The sequence below is a fragment of the Thamnophis elegans genome, chromosome 5 (genome assembly GCF_009769535.1).
Source record: "Thamnophis elegans isolate rThaEle1 chromosome 5, rThaEle1.pri, whole genome shotgun sequence".
Lineage (NCBI taxonomy): Eukaryota > Metazoa > Chordata > Lepidosauria > Squamata > Colubridae > Thamnophis > Thamnophis elegans.
The window spans coordinates 97,815,991-97,823,214 of NC_045545.1; the positions used below are offsets into that span (position 1 = coordinate 97,815,991).

The window sequence follows — 7,224 nt, forward strand, 5'->3', positions numbered from 1 at the left end:
AGCAGGGAGTTGGACTAGATAGAAGACCTCTAAGGTCCCCTCCAACTTCCTTATTCGGTTCTGTTATTCCCCCTTCCGAAAGGAATTTGAGTGTCTTAAGGAAAACCAGCTTGGCAGCTCCGAGTGGAGGCAGCTGAAACCAGTGCCAACCTGGGTCTTCTCCATGGCAGACGGGGCTGGTACCCAGACATGTGCCCGCAGGGCATCAGTTCGCAGTTCTAGGGCCCCCCGCAGCCCCCAGCCCTGCAGGGTTCGGCTTCCCCCCTGGAGACCCCTTGCGAAGCAGTCTGGCTGCGCCCTTCTCGCCCTCTTTGGGAAGGGCGGCGTCGGGGAGGGGGAGGAAGGGAAGGAGAGGGGGGGGTCTATTTGGGCCGCAGGGGGTGTGTCCCTCCCGCAGCTGCGACGGGGCGGGGGCGCCTCCGCTCCGCTTAAAAGATCCCCGCCTGCCCTGCCCCGCTGCGCCATGAAACCGGACGGGCTACACGGCGCTCAAAGTTGGAGGGACGGTCGGAAGACCCCCGGGAGCGACCCGTCGAGCTGGTAAGCCGGGGACTGGCGCGGCCAGCTTCCCTCCCAACCCCCAAACTTTGGAAAGCGGCTCGTGGGGGGGGGGGGTCTCGGCCACCGGAGTAGGTGGAGTAGCGCACGACTTCCCCCAGTGGGAGCCCCTCCCGTGACTTTTAGAGCCCCCCCTTCCCCCCCAAATGCAGGCGAGAGGACCCCCGAGGCCATGCAAAGTGCCTTGGAAAGCTTTCGCACCCGTGACTCACGTTTAGCGAGGTTTCTGGGGAGGTGGGAGAATTCGGGACCCCCAGTGAAGAGAGTAGAACGGGGGGTCTCTAATTTTGGCAGCTTTGGAAGGACCATCAACCCATGGAAGAGAAGTCGTGGGAGCTTCGTCCCTGGAGGCTTTCAAGAAGAGACTGGACCGCCCTCTGTCAGAGATAGTGTAGGATCTCCAGCTTGGGCTGGGGGTTGGACTAGATGACCTACAAGGTCCCCTTCCAACTTTGTTATTTGTTAACTTTTAAGGCTTCTCCAAATCCACCGGGCTTAACGGTAGCCAAGCTTGGAAACGCCTGGATCAGAGACTCCCAGAATCGAAGCGCGCGGCCCCCTTTGGGAAATAACCCTCCGTGGGAAAGCGGGGCGCTGCGCTTTGCACATGCTCGGGTGCACCTTCGCCTCTTTCCCCCTGAGCCTTACTAGAGCCCAGGGCTCCCGGAGGCGGCCGGTAGGCAAGTCGGAGGCGGTCAGCGGTTGCAGGACGCGCGTGTAACTTTATGCCGCGCGAGACAATCGGAGACCGCTTCCCTTTTTGAATTTTTAACCGTGTTTTGGAAGCTGGGAGCTGGCGAAACCAGCCTGCCCGGCGTTGGGTTACTGGTGCCCTGGCAAGAAACCAGAGCTGGATTGCAACCCGGAGAGGGAGGGAGGGAGGGGGAGGGAGAGAGAGAGAGAGAGAGAGAGAGAGAGAGAGTCACAGAGAGAAAGAGGGAGAGATACAGAGACAGAGGGAGAAAGAGAGAAACTCAGAGAGAGAGAGAGAGAGAGACAGAGAGAGAGAAAACTCACTGAAGGACGCAAAAGGACGATGGGCTTGGTGATACTTTTATTTCACTCTGTCTGCATTGGTAGGGTCTCCTGCCTGAGCCTGAGCAGGGGGTTGGACTAGAAGACCTCAGAGGTCCCTTCCAACTCTTCTGTTATTCTGTCATTCTGTAAAGGCCTCCTGCTTGAGCAGGGGGCTGGACTAGAAGACCTCCAAGGTCCCTCACAACTCTGTTATTCTGTAATTCTGTAAGGCTCACTTGCTTGAGTAGGGGGTTGGACTAGAAGACCTCCGAGGTCCCTTCCAACTCTTCTGTTATTCTGTAAGGGCCTTCTGCTTGAGCAGAGGGTTGGACTAGAAGACCTCCAAGGTCCCTCACAATTCTGTTATTCTGTAATTCTGTAAGGCTCACTTGTTTGAGTAGGGGGTTGGACTAGAAGCCCTCCGAGGTCCCTTCCAACTCTTCTGTTATTCTGTAATTCTGTAAGGGTCTCCTACTTGAGCAGGGGGCTGGACTAGAAGACCTCCAAGGTCCCTTCCAACTCTGTTATTCTGTAATTCCGTAAGGCTCACTTGCTTGAGTAGCGGGCTGGACTAGAAGACCTCCAAGGTCCCTTCCAACTCTGTTATTCTGTAATTCTGTAAGGGTCTCCTACTTGAGCAGGGGGCTGGACTAGAAGCCCTCCGAGGTCCCTTCCAACTCTTCTGTTATTCTGTAATTCTGTAAGGGTCTCCTGCTTGAGCAGGGGGTTGGACTAGAAGACCTCCGAGGTCCCTTCCAACTCTTCTGTTATTCTGTAATTCTGTAAGGGTCTCCTACTTGAGCAGGGGGCTGGACTAGAAGCCCTCCGAGGTCCCTTCCAACTCTTCTGTTATTCTGTAATTCTGTAAGGGTCTCCTACTTGAGCAGGGGGCTGGACTAGAAGACCTCCAAGGTCCCTTCCAACTCTGTTATTCTGTAATTCTGTAAGGGTCTCCTACTTGAGCAGGGGGCTGGACTAGAAGCCCTCCGAGGTCCCTTCCAACTCTTCTGTTATTCTGTAAGGGCCTTCTGCTTGAGCAGAGGGTTGGACTAGAAGACCTCCAAGGTCCCTTCCAACTCTTGTTATTCTGTAATTCCGTAAGGGTCTCCTGCTTGAGCAGAGGGCTGGACTAGAAGACCTCCAAGGTCCCTTCCAACTCTGTTATTCTGTAATTCCGTAAGGCTCACTTGCTTGAGTAGCGGGCTGGACTAGAAGACCTCCAAGGTCCCTTCCAACTCTGTTATTCTGTAATTCTGTAAGGGTCTCCTACTTGAGCAGGGGGCTGGACTAGAAGCCCTCCGAGGTCCCTTCCAACTCTTCTGTTATTCTGTAATTCTGTAAGGGTCTCCTGCTTGAGCAGGGGGTTGGACTAGAAGACCTCCGAGGTCCCTTCCAACTCTTCTGTTATTCTGTAATTCTGTAAGGGTCTCCTACTTGAGCAGGGGGCTGGACTAGAAGCCCTCCGAGGTCCCTTCCAACTCTTCTGTTATTCTGTAATTCTGTAAGGGTCTCCTACTTGAGCAGGGGGCTGGACTAGAAGACCTCCAAGGTCCCTTCCAACTCTGTTATTCTGTAATTCTGTAAGGGTCTCCTACTTGAGCAGGGGGCTGGACTAGAAGCCCTCCGAGGTCCCTTCCAACTCTTCTGTTATTCTGTAAGGGCCTTCTGCTTGAACAGAGGGTTGGACTAGAAGACCTCCAAGGTCCCTTCCAACTCTTGTTATTCTGTAATTCCGTAAGGGTCTCCTGCTTGAGCAGAGGGCTGGGCTAGAAGACCTCTGAGGTCCCTTCCAGCTCTAGTCCATTCTAATTCCCTTCTAAAAAAGCATAAAGGAATTTGTGAGTCATGTAATGGTTGTCATAAGGAATTGGAAGGAAGGAGCCTAAAGGAAGTATCTCCCGTCTGTTTTCTGAGATCAGTGCAAGAAATTCAAGATTTTGCTTTCAGCGGGAGCTGACTTTGGAGGGGACAAAAGACACAGGCGTCGTTTCATGCCGCGTAACCCCTGCGGGTGTCATGGTGACAGGGAGTTGTGCGTTGTGGGAGGGAGCGGCCAACACAAGAAAAAATTGTCACCTTTGTCTAACCTGGCAAATAAATTTAAAAATGCATGAACCAGCTGGAACCACCACCACAAGGGGAGTCCCCAAAATTTCCGTCGCTAAGCGAGGCAGGAGCTCTGCCCTATTTTACGGCCTCTCCTGCCACCGTTATTAAGTGAATTGCTGCCGTTGTGCCATTGGTCATGCGGTCGTTGAGTGGATCCGGGTTTCCCCCTTGATTTTGTTCATTGGAAGGTTGCAACAATGGAGGATCCCGGGATCCCCAAGGAAGCTGTGTGAATACATGCCAAGTTGCCAAGGGCCCAAATTTTGGACACATGGCTGTGGGGGGGGGGGGGGGGGGGAGGATGCTGCAATGGTTGTAAGTTGAAACATGGTCGTAAGTCAGTTTTTCCAGAGGTGTTTTGAGTTTGAAGCGTCACTACATGAATGCCTGTCAGCTGAGGGTTAGCTGTATCGGCATTCTCTCTCTGACAATTACAGATGAACAGGGTGGGAAGGGACCTTGGAGGTCATCTAGTCAACCCCCCCCTGCCCAAGCAGGAGACCCTGCACCATTCCTAACAGATGGCAGTCCAGTCTCTTCTTGAAAGCCTCCAGGGATGAAGCTCCCACAACTTCCGAAGGCAACTTCTGTTCCATGGGTTGATGGTTCTCACTGTCAGGAAATTCCTCCTTGTTTCCAGGTTGAATCTCTCCTTGGTCAGTTTCCATCCATTCTTCCTTGTCTGGGCTTCAGGTGCCTTGGAGAATAGGTTGACCCACTCTTTAACAGATTAACAGAGTTGGAAGGGACCTTGTAGGTCATCTAGTCCAACCCCCTACCCAAGCAGGAGACCCTACACCATTTCTGACAGATGGCAGTCCAGGCTCTTCTTGAAAGCCTCAAGGGATGAAGCTCCCACAACTTCTGAAGGCAACTTCTGTTCCATCGGTTGATTGTTCTCACTATCATTAAATCCCTCCTTATTTCTAGGTTGAATCTCTCCTTGGTCAGTTTCCATCCATTCTTCCTTGTCTGGCCTTCAGGGGCTTTGGAGAATAGCTTGACCCCCCTCCTCTCTGGGGCAGCCCCCAAAATATTGGTAGATGCTCTCCTGTCTCCCCTGGTCCTTCTCTTCCCTAGACTAGCCAGGCCCAGTACCTGCGACCGTTCATCGTATTTTTTAGTCTCCAGGCCTGCTTTGATCATCTCAGGTAGATTCAGATTTAACAAAGTTGGAAGGGAACCTGAAGGTCATCTAGCTTGACTCCTTCTTCTTTGGGGCAACCCCTGAGATGTAGGAAGACTGCTATCATGTCTCCCCTGGTCCTTCTTTTCATTAAACTAGACATACCCAGTTCCTGCAACCGTCCATCGTATGTTTGAGCCTCCAGTCCCCTCATCATCCTGGTTGCTCTTCTCTGCCCTCTTTCTAGAGTCTCCGCATCTTTTTTATAGTGTGATGACCAAAACAGCATGCAAGATTCCAGGTGTGGCCTTCAGGTGCCTTGGAGAATAGGTTGACCCACTCTTTAACAGATTAACAGAGTTGGAAGGGACCTTGTAGGTCATCTAGTCCAACCCCCTACCCAAGCAGGAGACCCTGCACCCTTTCTGACAGAGGGCAGTCCAGTCTCTTCTTGAAAGCCTCCAGGGATGAAGCTCCCACAACTTCCGAAGGCAACTTCTCTTCCATGGGTTGATGGTTCTCACTGTCAGAAAATTCCTCCTTATTTCTAGGTTGAATCTCTCCTGGATCAGTTTCCATCCATTACTCCTTGTCTAGCCATCGGGTGCCTTGGAGAATAGTTTGACTCCCTCTTCTTTGTGGCAACCCCTGAGATATTGGAAGACTGCTATCAGGTCTCCCCTAGTCCTTCTTTTCATTAAACTAGACCTACCCAGTTCCCGCAACCGTTCTTCATATGTTTTAGCCTCCAGTCCCCTAATCCTCTTTCTTGCTCTTCTCTGCACTCTTTCTAGAGTCTCCACATCTTTTTTTATAGTGTGGTGACCAAAACTGCATGCAAGATTCCAGGTACTAAGGCCTTATCTCTCTGTTTGTGTCTGTGTTAAATTGTGAAACCCTTTTGTGACCAAGGACAAAAAAACAAATACATTGTGCATGTGAGAAGCACAATACAGGTAGTCCTCACGTTATGACCACAATCGAGCCCAAAGTTTATGTTGCTAAGTGAAACATTTGTTAAGTGAGCCTTGCCCCCATAGGGGTCGCTTTCTTCAACAGGCATTAAAATGAACTGTTGTAAATCAAGGACTATCTACACCATTCCAGATTGTGCAATCTCTTCTTTAAAGATCTAAAGAGCCGAGGTGGCGCAGTGGTTAAATGCAGCACTGCAGGCTACTTCAGCTGACTGCAGTTCTGCAGTTCGGCGGTTCAAATCTCACCGGCTCAGGGTTGACTCAGCCTTCCATCCTTCCGAGGTGGATAAAATGAGGACCCGGATTGTTGTTGGGGGCAATATGCTGACTCTGTAAACCGCTTAGAGAGGGCTGAAAGCCTTATGAAGCGGTATATAAGTCTACTGCTATTGCTATTGCTATAAAAATGTTCAGTGTTGGAGCAGCCACAACTTCTGGTAGCAGGCAGTTCCACTGGTTAATTGTCCTCACTGTCAGGAAATTCCTCCTTAGTTCCAGATTGCTCCTCTCCTTGATTGGTTTCTGGTCCTTTGGAGAACAGGATTTTTCGAAGAAGAGATTGGGCGAGCAACTTGTCTCAAACGGTGTAGGGTTTCCTGCCTGAGCGAGGGGTTGGACTAGATGACCTCCAAGGTCCCTTCTGAATCTGTCATTCTGTTATTTTTCTCCTTGATTAGTTTCCATTCGTTGTTGTTTCTTCTCATGCCTTCGGGGGGCTTTGGAAAACAAGCCCCCCCTCTTCTTTGTGGCAGCCCCTCAAATTTTGGAAGATTGCTGTCCCGCCCCGTCCTCCCCCCTAGTTTGGACACCGAAGGCTTTCCAGGTCAGAGGAAGAGTTGTCATTTGCAGAACAATCAAGTTATAGAGTTTTAGGGCTGGAAGGGACCTTGGAGATGTGGGAAGTTATCACCCAGCCCTCTCCCAGAAAAATGAAACATCCTAGGAAATATTGAAAAGGCAGAATATTTATCTGGATGTGAAAAGAAAGAAACATGTTTTAAGAGACAGAATAGTTGCCTGTAACTTCCTGCCCATCCCCACTTTGTCAATGGGCCATTGAGAAGGCCAGGCTAGTCACTTTACATAATAAAGACTTCTCCACTGCAGCCCCAGGGGGGGATGGGAGTAAAGGCATGATAATGTTGGAACTTTACTCAACTGACCACAAGGCATCTGAGAACTCATCACAGCCTAGAGAGTAGCCCCCTGCACGGCCCCATGGGAGCCTGACAACCAATCAGAATACATTTCTTACACAGGAACAGGAAACAGAGAGGTGGGACTGAACAGGGTATAAAAAGCCTAGCAAGCCCCTCCCTCAGCCCTTCTCTTCTTCTCCACCAACACTGAAGCATGTGATCCCCTTTTCTGTTCAGGGCTCAAGCCATGTGGCCCTGTCCAACAATAAACCATCTTTCCAAGCAGCCTCCATGTCTC

At 51.1% G+C, this 7,224-nt stretch overlaps 1 protein-coding gene across 1 annotated transcript in view; it reads left to right on the forward strand.

The window, feature by feature from the left end:
• Window positions 1-433: 433 nt before the first annotated feature.
• The window catches only part of REM1 (RRAD and GEM like GTPase 1), an 18,203-nt gene continuing 11,412 nt past the window's right edge, over window positions 434-7,224 (forward strand). Inside the window, exon 1 of the mRNA XM_032217313.1 lies at window positions 434-540. The gene's annotated coding sequence lies outside the window, so the exon portion shown is untranslated. The remainder of the gene's footprint in view (window positions 541-7,224) is intronic.